Genomic DNA, 14,799 nt, shown 5'->3' on the forward strand with positions numbered 1-14,799 from the left:
GCCAACAGTAACAGAGGAAGAGTATAATAGGACAAAACCAATTACCTATTTATTATGACAGAAATGTGCTGAGCAGGAAAAATGAGAGTTTGTGCTCTGCAAGGCTCATAAACCAGCAAACATTACTGATTCATGGGTACCCAGTTTGGTCTAGCTGATGTAACCTACGACGCTCTCTTGGGAGACCTACCTTTCTTCATTTTTGATTCATCACGACCAAATTCTTTATTTTCAGGCAATGTGTACAGTTTACTAATTTACTAGTAAACAGGTTCATCCTTCTGGGGACAGCCTTCTGCTTATAAATAAACCATAAAAAAACATAAAATTAATAAAAAGGAATAGCAAGGGAAATTTGGACACAAAATTAAGGTCATAAATTAAGGCAAATTTTCCATCTGACGTGCGTTTTTATGACCCAGACTGTGTTTTATTACAGAGAACTAATGTGACCATTTGTTGTAAGTGAAATAATTCTCCATTTGATATCCCTACCACATACAAGTTGGACATTTCTTTATCATTAGCAGTATTCTGTGCTTAAAGGAATAAATCCTTGTTTAAATATAGCCTCAGTGCTCGATTTGTAACTCCAGTGGGTTACGTCATACTGTCTTACACGTGCAACATGAAATGCTTTAATATTCAATCCCCAGGTTTTACCAGAATTTCCTAATGTGCAAGAAATCAACTGCGTTAACCTTCTTGTCGAGACAACTAACAGAACACCATGTACTTGGAGATGGGGAGAAATTTATTGCAAGACAGTTCTGACTTATTCCTCTATTCCTGTTACAAAGGAACCCGCCTGATGTTATCCACGGTTGATGATGGAGGACATTTGCAAATTACAATAATTTATTTGGGTCCCTCCTCGAAAACCTTTACTTGCAAATGTGTCTTTCCTACAAAGAAATGATTCTATTATAGGTGGTTCTGTGTTTCTCATGCTTGGCACTCCTAGCATCTGGGACTGGCTCATTCTCAGTTGTAGGTAAATATCCTGTGTGTTATAGGATGCATATTTTAGCAGCTTTCCCGGCCACTACTCCTTGGTAGTGTCAGTTAAGGTCTTTCCCACCCAATCATGTAAACCAAAAACATGTGCAGACATTGCCAGGCATCCCCCCTAGGTGAAAAGCCCTCAAATTGACAACCAGTGCCACGACTGAAGATGAACACAGGCCCAGAGCTCGGTGGGTACATCCTGGCAGAGAGAAAAGAAAGAGGGCCACTCTCTCTCCCCTAGAGCTCCATTCAAGCCAACACGAACCCCATTTATTACGACATTTTACTGTTTTTTCGGTTTTTAAGAGCTTTCGTTTCTATACTACCACGAGGTTTTAAGCATTTCACGCAATTCCGGAACCTTCATGTCTTTATAGGCCCACGATTTTCCTCTGTCTTACCAATGAAGGACTCAAGTGAAGCCAGTCTAGGCATGTTGCTCAGAACAGTACGCGCACACATCCCCTGGGATACAGGTAGCCCGCACATTGTGTTTTCACCGATCTGCGGTGCAGACAGACACTGGGCATTTCTAACCAGCTCCCAGGCAACACGGATGGTGCCGTTGCAAGGACCGAACATTGAGGAGAAGACAATAAGCCCTGCCCAAAGTCCCAGCACTAGACACCCCAGCAGTCATAACCATCAGCTGCATCTGTTTCTCATACAGGCTTTGGTGTCTCATCGCACCCGCGGGTCAGTGTGCACACCAGGTGGGTGGCTTTGCCTCTTCTCCGAACAGCCCCGGTCCGTAGCACTGTGTCCCCAATCCTAACACAACAGTGCTCAGCCGTGGTGACCGTGAATGCACGCACTCAGTCTAAATGAGTTCACACGAACTGGACAACATTCGGATCCCTCTCCTGTTTGTACACTCAGCTAATAGGCACAGAGTGCATCACCTTCCAGCAGCCAGGCACGGACCACAGCCTTGATTCAAAGATGAAGGGGATACAATCCTTCACTCCTCACGTCCATCTTTCACTGACAATGTCCATGCACGAACGCATCATTACAAAACACCACGTCAGGCTTAATCCTGAAGATGGAGCAGGGAAATTACCGGGGCCAAGATCGGAACCGACAACGCATCGCCACATCTATGAGAAACCCGACCCCAGTCACAGCCCTTGGTTCTGTGGCCAAGGCAGTCATGGCTTGAGACTGGTGTGTTGTATTCTGAACCCGGCTTCCTGGCTCTGCCTGACAAGCTGACAAGGGTAGTGTAGGCTTATTCTTAAAGACAGGTAACAAACCATAGAACCAATGGAAAGTCTCATTTAGAGAGGATTCTATGAGATTATCTGTCCATCCCATTAAGGGCTATACTCATTCCATTAAGGGCTATACTCATCCCATAAGAGTTCTCCAACATGGATGTATCCAGGCAATGATGAGCTACGTACTGAAAATTCAGAAAAACGGTACATAACGATCTCAGCGGTGGAAAATGCTGCCTATGAACCGTGCGGGAGGTAAACGTGACCATCTCCATGTTATTGAACACGATCCGTTCGTAAAATCAGGAGTTGACCTCAAACCTTCCCAATAAGATTTCAGAGTTAAAGAATTAATCACAACAACATCTATCTGATTCCGAATTATTTGCAACGTCACTCCGAACTTTGCTCGCCTGTACCTTGAGCGTCATTCCTTCTGCTGATACACACCTGTTCCGCATTATGAAGTAGCTTGTACGCTGGGGGAATGATGCCAGGATAATGTAGAAGTTGCGCTGGTTCATATAAATTTTATTCCAGAGATTAATGTTTTATACCAGTGAGGCTCAGCAACAGAATACAAAGTACACAGGCATGGCGGAAAGCAATCAGCCACATGGGAAAAGGGAGAGCTATAAACAATTTCCATTCATGCCAAGCTCTCTTTCTGGCCCAGGCAGCCAGACATTCCCTCCATCGAGGACATGTTGATCAACTCACTTTCCCAGACTGTAGTCTTCCAAATCCTTCCCTACGTCCTTGACCATCAAGATTTCATTATCTAGGGGCGCCTGCGGGGCTCAGGAGGTTAAGCATCTGCCTTCAGTTCAGGTCATGCTCTCAGGATCCTGGGATCGAGCCCCGAATTTGGCTTTGGGCTCAGCAGGGAGTCTACTTCTCCCTCTCCATCTGTTCTCTTTCTCTCTCTCTCTCAAATAAATAAATAAAAATCATTTTTAAAAGATATCATTATTTAATTTTCAATAATATCCTACACTAATCTTTGCAAACATTTAAAATTAGCACTTCCAAAACAATAAAAGAAAAGAAAACAAAATAAAATAAAATTAGTACTTCCAATGTGTTTCATTTCCTAGTAGTTTTGATACCATTTTATTTACTTCTGTAGTTATTCAGAATATAAAGTACCCAAGGTTTTGAGAAAGATGTTCCTGATTTATTTTCAACAGGAGCCCGGCTCTTTTTGGACAATTTAATTTTCTGATTACAACATTGATCTTTTTGGGTGGGTATGTACGAGGTAACAGCAAACAAAACAAAAACACCCAGCAAATAAAATAAATAACCTTTGTATTTGCCCTTAAAGTATCTATTTGCTCCAATACCTTTACTTTTCCTACCATGAAAATAACAGAATCCACATTTCCCTGTATTTTTCACCGGAACTACGCGTCTCTGGCTACCAGTCATTTCACAAACAGATTTCATAACGTAGGAGTCTTTAACAAGCATGTCCTTCCCACTACTGTCCATCAAACACTCACTCTACCTCACTCTGGTTTCATCTCAACCCGTACACTAAAACCCCTTCAGCATGGGCCACTGATGACAGTTTTGTGACCCAACCGTGAAAAGCCCAGACACAGCCCACATGTCCTTCCGTAGGAGGACGGACACAGAGACACAAGTACCAGAGCAGTGACCCAAGGATTCATGCAACGGGTGATGTCTGCAGGGACATTTGGGGGTGGGGATGGGGGAGGGGAAGGAGTGCTCATGGAAATGTCCTATGTCTTGATAGAATGGTGTTGTGCAACTGTAGGCACCCATCGATGTCCCAAAACTGACCACGTTGACCACTTAAAAGGGTTAATTTTACTGAATGCAAGTTATAGCATAATAAACTAAATTTAAAAAGAGATCTACTTTGGTCCCGTGTCTATGGTAAAGTTTCTGCTGCGTTCTGTTGCTCTGTTTTTCCCACTCCTCCCTAATGTCTCAGTGTTTTTCAGTTTCCTGCCTAGTCCTCCCTTCCATCCACCTCCTCCCATGAAGCTTCCCAATTCCTCCCTAAGGATGCAGCTTTGCGGCATTCTGTCCTGACCCTCCTGTCATTCTGCTCTCTCGCTTTCCAGCTTCTGCAACCGACACGGGGATGAAGGGCCAACTTCCCCAGAAGCTCCCCTGTAACTGAGAGTCATGCTTGAAGTTATGCCTACAGGTCGCGTTTATGCCCATTACGCGGGCTATGCAAGGTGACCCCTCCCTGCTCTCCAGCTGGACCGAAAGCATCACTGTTTCACAGAGACTAGGGGAAGACCACGGCTTCCTCACTGACTCCTCTCCTTCTCATGACCCCACCCCCCCACCTGATGAATGGAAAGCGGGACGGTGGCACCTGCCACCTCCAACCCACATGTATGGACACGGCCTGGGCTCGTCTCCCTGCCTGGGATTCCCATCAGCCACTGAGTCATTTGGAAGCAATGGATGGAGACCCTTCTGCATGTCAGCACTCAGCACTTAATTTCGAGACTCTCAACCTCGATACAGAAGCTAAACTCCCAACACGTTCTCAAGGCAGGAGATGCTTGTATGTTGAGTTTAAAAAAAATATATATATAGTCATTTATTATATATTAAGTGCAGAGACTGAGTCTACAAAGACGCATTCTCCAGGCTGCCCTCGAGGAAACAGGTAGGTAAATAAAGTTAATATAACGGCTCCTCACATCCAGCCTGCGACGACAATACCAGCGACACCTGTGCTACTGAAATACATGGCTTGGTAAAGAGAGTGCGTGTCATCTGGGAGCGGTTCACTTGTCTTTCTCTTTGATTGTCCCCGACGTGAGGCTGTAATTTTGCTCTCTTTCTCAAGTTGAAAATCAATGCTGAACGAAAGTGACTCTTCTTTGTTGATGCCCCCCCAAAAAAACAACAACAACAACAACAACAACAACAAAAAAACCACGACTGTTTACAGTGAGAAATAAAATGCTTGAGGAGACGCAGTCGATAACCCAGATGTATTTTTTCAGCCTCACGGAGGCATATGTGACAAATAAAATTGAGAGATGTTTAAAGCTTACAACGTGATGATTGGCTACCATATACTTTTCGAAAGGATTCCCCTGTATCCATCACGAACGGATTTATGCTCTGTGTGCACGAGAACACGGAAGACCGACTCTGGTATCGAACTTCAGTAATGCAAAGGTTCCATCCACTGCCATCACCACGCTAACCATTATATCCTTGGACCTCATTCCCCATCTACCTGCTTCCCCACCGCCCCACCCCAGCTCCCGGCAACCGTCATTCTGCTGTCAGTGCCTACGAGTTTAACATTTTTTTTTTTCCAATTTATTTTTTAAAGATTGCACAGAGAAGTGGTATCATGCCATCTTTGTCTTTCTCCGTCTGGCTTGCTACCCACAGTATCACACCCTTGGTCTGCATCTATGTGCCTGCATAGGACACAATGTCCTTCATCCAGCATTAAGGCTGGATCATAGATGCTCATTTCTCTCTCTCTCTCATGTCCTTGACCGATTCACCGATTCATAAACATAGGAAGGGGGAGAAATTCACTGATGAGGCAGGGAAAGTCTTTGCTAAAATGACTGAACTCGATTCTCATGGAAAGCAGACCAGGGCCATCACAGCCTCTGGGGAATGACAGGGACACAGAAGGGCAATGAGATATGGAGAACAAGGGATCCTGCCCAAACGAAATGATTTATGCCAATGCTGAGCTCCGGGGGACATGCCCAAGTATGGCACCTTGTGGGACTCAAAAGGGTCTGATCACATTTTGTTGAAGGACAGGATCCGTGTCAAGATTTCCTACGCTGGCAAAAGCAAATGTCTGAAGTGTGTGTTAAACAATAACCATACTAACAAGCATGCTTGTAGTGTTATTACAACCCATGAGACATTCTACGTGCTTCACAAATATTCCTGAAATCCTCATTATAACCATAAAAGAGGTCCTTGAATGATCCCATCTTACAGCAGCAGAAACAGACTAACCTAGATGCCATGTGACTCGCCTAGGATCATACATTTAATACGTGCAGAACTATCACCAAAACCCTGGCAATCTGCCTCCGTACTTCACACATTAAAAAAAAAAAAAAAAAAAAAAAACTTTACTTTTTTTTTTTTTTTTTAAGATAGAGAGAGCATGCTCTAGGGAGTGAAGGAGGGACAGGAGGGAGAGAAAAGGACAGACTCCACTCTGACCACAGACCTGACATAGGACTCCATCCCATGAACCCAAAATCACGACCTGAGCCGAAATCAAGAGTCGGACGCTTAACCAACTGAGCCACCCAGGGCCCCCCTCGTTTACGCTCTTACTCATGGTACTATGTTAAGAAACAGATCAAAATAAAGGACATAAAAGAAGGAAATTTAATTGTTGAGGCCAGGAATCTTGTAACTGCGTAAAAAAGACAAGGGGATAATGGTTTCTTACATGCAATCTAAAAAAGGAAGAGTATTAATGAGAAAAACAACTCTGTAAAAGAGTTTCCTTAAAATTGACAGCAACATTCGCAACAAGATATTTCCGTGGGACAGAGAGGGCCACATGCGCGGGCCCCATCTTTTGCCCGTCAATGTCTTGGGGGGGGGGGAGGCATTTTATGTGAGAACATGCACGCATAACATGTTCAAAACATAGAAATCATATTTCAAGGAAACTCAGTCCATTTTTCAACAAAGCACACATCAAATATAGCGAGTTCCACTTGCAAAAGCATTTCAATCTGAAAGACCCGGCAAAGTATACACTGTATCAGGCTGTTTGTCAGAAACTCACAAACCGTATCCTCATCATCTTTCTCTTTTCTGTTTCCTAGACAAAACAGGGGATGCTGTAGATCCAAATACATTAAATAGGTACCATCTGGCCCCACACTGCCCACTGAGAGAGAGAAAGAGAGAGAGAGAACACTCGAGCCATTTGTGACCCAAAGTCCTTTTTCATTCCCTCTAGACATTTAACAAACCTGTGGCAGACCACAGGCACAAGAAGTTAATTCTGTTCCTTTGGCGCCCACAAAATCGAACGCTAAGTATGAAATGATCGTGGGTAGATGAATCCACGTTCTGGAAATGAACGCATTCGGACTCAAATCTCTGCAGGGCCTTCAAGGCGGTCATTTCTTTATAACATCAAGAATGTTTCTCTTAAAACCGTCTACTCCAAAGTTGGATCCAGTCAGAATAGGAAGGTCCTATAAATGGACAATTCTGAAACAATTACTCCTTCGATGTGACAATTACTCCTCCTTGTCCCTGATTCTACAAAAAATCATCATCAGCATCATCATCACCTCCACTGAATGGAGGGGGTCCCCCAGTGTGACAGTCTCTAGGACAAGGAACCCATGAGAGACCTTGGCAAGTCCTCATCTCTGTTTTGAGGAAACGCAGCCCAGGGAGTTGACCGTCGACCTCATCATCGCGCCGAGAGCAAGAGGTGATCGTGGGCACGTGTCTATATGATTCTCACTCTCTTCGTTGGGCCAGCGGGGTGAAGGCACGAAGTCCCCGTTTGAAGAAGAACTGCTTGACGACGGGCATGTGCGCCTGGAAGCTTGAATGCACAACCATTCCGGGGCCCCTGGTGCCTCAGTTGGTTAAGCCTCTGCCTTTGTTTCACTCCGGGGACTCAGGTCATGATCCTGGGATGTTGCAAGTGAACCTGCTTAATGAGGACGCTGCTTCTCCCTGATCCTATGCTTTTCCCCCTGCTTGTGTGTGCTCTCACCCTCATTCTCTCAGATAAATGAATAAAGTCTTCAAAATTCAGTAAATCTCTCAAATAAATAAACCAATAACAAGATGGAACCAATTAACCTAGATTTCAGTAAAACTACGTATGGTACTTTGGTTTGGTGTTAACGTAGATTATCTGGTTCTTTGCTTTCTGGAATGCATTTCGCTTGCCACAGGGAAAGTTCTGTGATGCTGGAAAGTTCTAGCACATTGGGAAGCAGCTACTGCAGAAGCCTGGTTTGCTTCCAACTATTTTTTTTTTTTTTGGAGATTCTATTTATTCATTGGACAGAGAGACAGCGAGAGAGGGAGAAGCAGGCTTCCCGAGGTAGGGCTCGATCCCAGGACCCTGGGACCATGACCCAAGCTGAAGGCAGACACTTAACCAACGGAGCCACTCAGGTGCTCCCAGAACGTTGGTTTGGGGTCCAAGACAGGATGCACTCACTGAAGTTGTCACCAGTGTCCTAGACGCACCTGGTAGCCATGGCACCTGGGAACACACTCTTCAGCATCCTTCCGGAACAGTTCCTTTACCAACCCCAGTCCCTAGGACAGGTACACACACAGCGTCAGGCAAAGAGCACTGGCGTCTTCGGCAGAATCCCAGCATTGTCAGGTTTAGACGTAGCATTGATGACGTGTGGTTTACAATTTCCCTGGCGGATTCCAAGTGATCCCTTGGGCACCAGGCAATCCCCAACAGGCTCTGGCTGTCCTGGTAGATCCAAGCAGTTCTTATAGGTAACCCATGTATGCTGGAGGGCCTCAGTTGCCTTGGGCAGGTTCCAGTCTATCCCGGTGCTATCAGGGTAATCCCAGGGAGTTCCAGTGGTCCTGCTACATTCCAAACTGTCCATCACAGGCAGTCGTTACCCTTGAAGGGTTCTCATCATCCAGGTAGGTGAGAAGAAAATCCCATAAGTAAATACTAGTTTATATTAAACTGCTCTCGTTGTCCTGGTAGGTTCCGTGGGAACTGCCTGGCCACCAGTTTACTCATCTTCCCCAGCTCCTTTACATGCTTCATGGCTAAAGACTTCTCAGTCTCCCAACTGCCCTCTTGGGAATTTACAACATCCTGGCATTCCTCCCATTTACGTAAAGTCTAATAGAAAATCCGCATTCCACTGTGTTTTCTTCAATTTTCTTTCTTTTTTTCTTCAATTTTCTCTTAAACATCCACTTGTAATACTTTTTCTTTTTTCATTTCATTCCTCTTAACTCGTTGTAGGTCATTCTAGTGCTTTTCTTTCCATTTTTTCCTTAACCACAATGAAAAGGAGTAAAACATCACTTTCATCTCTCTTGACTGCTGCTTTTCAATAACAAAGAGACCCCCTGCTTGTAATCTGAGAGGAGGCCTCTGGCCAGAAGGTAGGATCTTCGATTAGCATTATGCTACACTCACATGTTTGAAATCCTAACGTTTTAATCCATCTTCCACCTAACAACCTGACCAGCGCCCGGGAAATCCCAGGCTCCTCTCTGACTTGTCCCAAAACAAAAGAAACAAAATCCCTCCTTGGTCCATATTGCACATGGCACCTCACCTTCAGCAACTGAACCATTATGGGGGCGGAGGGGGGGGGAACAAAAAAACCAAAAACCAAAAAACAAAAAGCAAAAAACAAAAGCCTCCAGTTCTCCAGCTTCTAAGCAAAGAGATGTTAAAAATCTGGACCAGGTGTGGGTACAGCTTGATGCACCTTAAAAGTCTTGGGCCGACCGACCTCGCAAAATCAGCCTACTGCTAACTAGAAGCTTTATTTACCATAATGTCATGGTTCTTGTTATGCCCAAGTTTTCGTGTCAGAGAGAACACCAAGGAGCCAACACTGATGTAATCACACAAGGGTTTATTTGACAAGCTTAAGCTGGGGCCCAAGTATACCTGACACAACAGAGTAGGGACTTGGACCATGAACCAGATTAAAGTCAGTTTTTAAAGGCACAGTAGGGGTGGACTCTGCGGTAGGTAAGGACAAAGGGGATTAGAGATGGCGTAAGTCTCTAAGGAATTTTGGAAGCAAGGTCTCCAGGACCTTGAGGGGCTAGCTATTGTTGGGAGAAAGGTTATTTATTACCAGTAGTAAAAATCTTCCTGTGAGACCCTTTAGATGTATATCAGTGGGCCATATGCTTGGGAATGATTCTCCACAGTATCTTGGAGGTTTAGAGATAAAGTTTCCTAAAGGACTTGTTAAAGTAGACTTACAGGATCCTGGTCAGACCTGTAGGCTAGGACTGTCCTTAGCAAAACCTCAAGGTGAGGGCAGTTAAGTCCCCAGGGGAGAGGCACTCTGTTTCAAGGGCTTGTCAGTAGTTAAGAAATTTTAATGATTTTCTTCTGCCTCTGTTTCCCACATCAGTTCTGTGTCCTCACCCACTGCTGTTGGCAGAACTCCCCGCCAACCCCTGGAGGGCTTATCTTTTGAGGTTATTAACTATCCACACCATCCTCATGGACCACAGAAAGGGAAATTATTAACCCAAACAGTAATGACAACAGCAAACACGGGATCTCCTTAGCATCGAGATAACTAGGACATCGTGTCATTAATCTCTCTATCAGACTGCATGACGTGATTTTTCTCATACACAGATAACCCAGGACAGAGCCCAACTGTGAGCCCAAACCTATTTGTCTCTGACTTCCTTACTCCAAAACTCTGGTGTTACAACTTCCAAGCCGGAGAGTCATGTCCTAAATGACCTTTGATTAGGTCCTAAACGCCTGAAACTCCCCCAAGGTTCTGGAAGACACCTCGAGGCTGACAGCAATGGACCAGGACCTACACAGCAGCTGATATGCCCTTTGGAAACGTTGTTCTAACCATGCATCCTGGCCTACACCTGTTGCTGCATTCTAAAATTTCCAACATCCAATGACTACACCCCAACCCCCAGCTGCCTCAATGTCCTCCCTGCTGCAACGTTTTTGTTTCAAAGCTTAGCAGAGTGAGACCAATGGGAAAATTCAGAATGTCAGCAAAAGCAACAGTGGGGTAGGAGTGCACCTTGCAACTGAATGTAAATCCTGAAAGGTAAACCAAAAGAGAGCAAAAGCTTCTGAAAAATATAAAGTCCTTGCAAAAGCAAAGACACAGCTTCAGGAGTACTCGCCGATCCCCCAAGGAGCTGTTGTTGTCTCTTTTCTAAGTGCTGTGCTCAACCAGAGGAGGGCCTTCCAAGGTCCACATAGCTCTCACCGTAATCTCAGAACAAACTCAACCCTTCTGTCTGTGTTTGCTCAACGTTCAGAAGGACAACACAGCCTTTCTTCACCACCAAGCTTCGAGACATCCATTCCTGATTGTTTCTGTACTAGCCATTTCTGTCCAAATCTGGTCCCCTCCTGGCCCACCCTTCCAGGACTCCCCCCACAAATGTGTAAAACTGGAAAGCAGAGTTTGTATTCTGTACTTTGTTATCCTGGGAAGATCGTAGTATACCTGAAAATATCTTTTTCCTTATGTCCGCAGGGTACCAGAACAAGCCACCCCACATATAAACCTCTTGGGCTATGGGATTATTTGGAGCTAAGGACAATTGAGACCCAGGAAACACAAGAGAAGCTTTTACCTCCATCAGCCTCAGCCGGCCCCAGGTCAATTTCCCCTTTTCTAATGGAAATCGACACCTATAAAGGAAATTTCCATTTGTAAAGAAGTTTCCAAACCAGGTAAAGAGCTAGGCCCCAGGCAATTATTTTCTCCCAAAAGAGACTCTATTGGACTATTTGCCAGATACTGCTTCTCCCCCTTCCCCAAACCCGCCTCCCCTACCAAAGCCCAAACCTCTTTTGCTATTTTTTAGCCTTAAAATGGTGTATCACCTCAATTATCTCGAAGCCTCCTTCTGTCACCTTTGTCTGTGAATGTGGATAAATTAAAAATGCGCCCTGCCTTTTTAACCTTTTAGCTGTCTGTTACGGGTCTCTAGCCATTGAATTTAGCAGGTAGAAGGAAAAAAAAAAGATTTTTTTTCTCCCCTATATGTTCAAGAGAATCCTTTAAGGGGAGAGAGAAAAAAGCAGTGTGTGTGCCTTGTACACGGATGTGTGTGTGTGTGTGTGTGTGTGTGTGTGAGATGTGTGCATATATGTGCCCATGAGTGTTCCTGCACGTACACGCGTGTGTGGGGACATGTGTGTACCACAAAGTCGTCCCAAAACTGTGCATGACTCAGATGCTCCTTTCCTGTGCTTGGACCCTGCCTCTGATGACACATGTCTTCCGTGGGAAGGAACCATCTGCTTGGAGGCACTATTCTGGTCAAGTTGCCTGGGCTGGGACATTTGCATTAACGGAAAAGGAGCTAAGGTCTTTGGCATCTTCTCAGTAGGGGAGAGAGGAGTAGACAGGATACTTCCCAAACAGGACGTGGCATGACATTTGTTTTTGCGCAACAAGAAAAGATGCAGGCAGTATCAAATTATATGAGACTCATAAATGAATCGCTTCTATAAAAAAAATGCACAATTCCTGAGCGATCACATCATTGGTGTGTAATTTGAATGTATAAACCGTGCCTTCTTCTGTTTCTAAAAAAAAACAAAAACAAAACAAAACAAATAGGCCCATATGCACGCATCACACAATTAGGGGATGAAAATGCAAATTCAAAATGGACCCAACACCTTTCAAAGGAGAAACACATAGATGTTGTTGCACTGGCTCCAGGATGCTCCCACACCGCAGCACCTCTAACAACAGCTAACTTCAGGCACTGCTGACCAGCGTGTTCCGAGCTCACGAGAACGTGGGTCTCGCGACCTGTTTGCTTGAATTACCGGAACCTGGGAAAGAATTGCCTCGAAATACTTTTCGAATTCACTGGAATTAGTAATGCTTTATCACTAAGATCTCATTTTGGTAAGTTTACCCAGTTAATGTCCTTCCATTGCAAGAGAAAACCCAGAAGATCCTTGGGTATCTTGTGGGGGTGTGTGTGTGTGTGTGTGTGTGTGAGAAAGACGACCCAGAGGGCAAGTTGGGGTCCCTCCCGTCAAGCAGGGGGTCTACGTCAAGCAACGACGCAAGCCGGTAAGGTTAGTGCAGCTTGGAAGTATTGCCAAGACCAGCCACAGCTGACGTTCCAGAACCCAGAACCAGCAGAGGATGCCGGCAACAGCCCAAGACTGATTAAATCCCTTTAAAAAGCCCGGATGTTTTTTTTTTTTTTTTAAAGATTTGATTTTTACATAATCTCTACACCCAACGTGGGGCTAGAAATCACAACCCTGAGATCAAGAGTCCCCTGATCGACTGACTGACGCAGCCGGACGCCCCAAAAGGGAAGGATTTTTGCAGCAAACTGTCCGTCTCTTCACGTATGTCCCCTCTACGTCTGGTCATCTTGAAAAGGCAGCTGCCCCCGTAAGCCTGTATGTGTGTAGAGACCAGTCCCCACCCTCCCCTGCCACAACAAAAGCCCCAGCGCCAAATGTCCCAAGTGCCCAGGCTCCAAGCGATGTCCTGAACCTAGAAGAGAGATTCACCATCACTAACTGTGCCCAAGAAGCAGGACAGCGGCACTTGAGAAAGATGCAATCATGATTCCCCTGAAATGTCAGCTCCCTGTCCACGAGCCCGGCTCAGGGACTGAACATGGGGATCAAAGTCCATCCACCAGTTACACCAGTAAGTCCACTGATGAACCACGAGTCCCGAAACACAGAGCCACAGGCAAGCTTCACGCGGCGACAGAAGCCCCTCTAGAAAGAGATGCTGGTGGGCAACATCTCAAAACGCGGATTCAAGGGAAGGTGCCACGGCCCCCGAGGGGTTTAGCTGGCTGCGCCCAGCGCGTTGCGTTGGACACGATTTATCTCAAGAAAGGACAGGGGTTGCAACATTTATTTTAATGACATTGAACTTTCTGCAAACGGAGGAGCCTGAGTGAAATGATTTCGGAACTGCTTTCCAGCGTGAATCCTCTACAGCCGGTATCCGCAAAGGTTAGTTCCTGTGGCTTGAGAGGAAATAAAACCAAATAGCTTGGGGTGTTGGTGGAAAAGCACAGAATTCTTAATGGTTTGCTCCCTCCAGAAGACAGTGGGGGGCCACGTGGGCGTTTGGATGTTGGTTGGTTTGGCTGATGGATGGGTTGGCTTTACTTCAAAAGGTCAGGAGCCTGCTTCTTGAGACTTCAAAATGATGGAGGTGTAGACTGGCACACGGTGAGCTCCGCACTCCCCATCAGCAGCACCGTTGTCCGTCAAGGGCCTGAATCACCTCACAGCTAAGCCCAAGAAGACCGCTCAATTTAGTGGATTCATAGGACGGCTTCCGCAGCCGCTGGCTCCACCCTGAATTGTGTCTCTACTTAAGAAACAGATCTTCTTATCTGTCGGAAGGCATTTGCACTACTGCCCTAGAACTGGATGACACTTTCCTTGTCCTGCCACGTTATGTCTTGTTCTGTCTGAAGTTTGCTTTCTGTACCAAAAAATAGAGAGATAGAGAGATTAAAAAAAAGGCAGAGGATAGATGGCCAGATCGATAAAAAGAAGGCAGAAAAACAACATTATTGCTTGGTGGTACAGGAAAGGAAGCATAAACTCTTTTCCAAACGACAGGTCAAGGAAGATCCCTTTCTTATTTAGAACAAGATCTGAGAAAAAGGCATTTCCAGGGCTACATACAGTGTAGGGATCAAGGGACAAAGAACACATACATTTGGATGGAACACAACGCACCTGCTGACAAAGGAATTTGACCAGCCTGTTCTCCTGGACACTGGGATTCAAGAAGTTTTTCCCTTTCTTGTGTCACTTGAGCTGCTGCACCCCCCCAAAAATTCCGATGAAGGGTTT

The sequence above is a fragment of the Lontra canadensis genome, unplaced genomic scaffold (assembly GCF_010015895.1).
Source record: "Lontra canadensis isolate GAN:19392208 unplaced genomic scaffold, GSC_riverotter_1.0 scaffold68, whole genome shotgun sequence".
NCBI classification, from domain to species: Eukaryota; Metazoa; Chordata; class Mammalia; order Carnivora; family Mustelidae; genus Lontra; species Lontra canadensis.